The sequence below is a fragment of the Penaeus monodon genome, chromosome 28 (genome assembly GCF_015228065.2).
Source record: "Penaeus monodon isolate SGIC_2016 chromosome 28, NSTDA_Pmon_1, whole genome shotgun sequence".
Classification (NCBI taxonomy): Eukaryota; Metazoa; Arthropoda; class Malacostraca; order Decapoda; family Penaeidae; genus Penaeus; species Penaeus monodon.
The window spans coordinates 34761381-34762284 of record NC_051413.1 but is presented as its reverse complement, the minus strand read 5'-3'; positions in this window follow the sequence as shown (position 1 = coordinate 34762284).

Here is a 904-nt window from a genome sequence, read left to right as displayed (position 1 = left end):
TCAAGAGATCATTTATGGAAACTTACAAGATATATGCAGATTCATGAATCCATGATTTGAACTATGTGCCTTCAAATATTAGAAATTTGTTAACCTGAAAACTTTCCAAAGAGAATTGTCATTGCCATCTGTCATTTAAGTATAAGGTTAAAACACTATCTGGTTATTTTCTTTATAATGTGAATATTTTGTAATCACTGTACTATGCAACTACTCTAAGAGTAAAAAATATAACCATTATAGAATTTGGAATGAAGAGATTTGAATCTGAATTCATAATTTGCAAATGCAAAGTTTCTAGGGATTTAAATGCCTCAGCAAGTAAAGATCTGGACAAAATTGACATAGGCAACTTCAGTGATCAATTTTCTGAAAGATAATCTTCTCTTGCATCATAATCATTGGTTGAAAGTGGTAATGTGTTAATTTGTTTCATTTGTTGTCCTGATCTTATTGCAAAAAAATATCAGAGATCATGAGTGCATTATCAATCCCAGTAGTCCTGTTCACAATTTTGATTTATAAAATACTAAACACCGAACAATTTCAACCGTAGATTTAATTAGATTTTTACACTGTTTTCTTGGTACACTTTTATTCCCTTTAAAGTGTGGTCCAGCTTCCTCTCATCTCATTTCTGTATCATCTGCCATACCCTTAGCAGTGCTGAGGTTAAATGGAATGTTTTCAAGGAAGGATACTCAAACAACTTACAACTGGCAACATCAACATTTTATTACCTTAAAAAGATTTTATATTTTGTCCATTCTACTATGATTAAAATGCATAAAAAAGAGAGCACTTTAAAAATTCATTCTTTAACAACAACTGGAAGCCAGGAGTGCAAGGCTAACCTTCATTAGCAATGTTGGCAACATCTATAACACACTTTTGCATCTTTTGC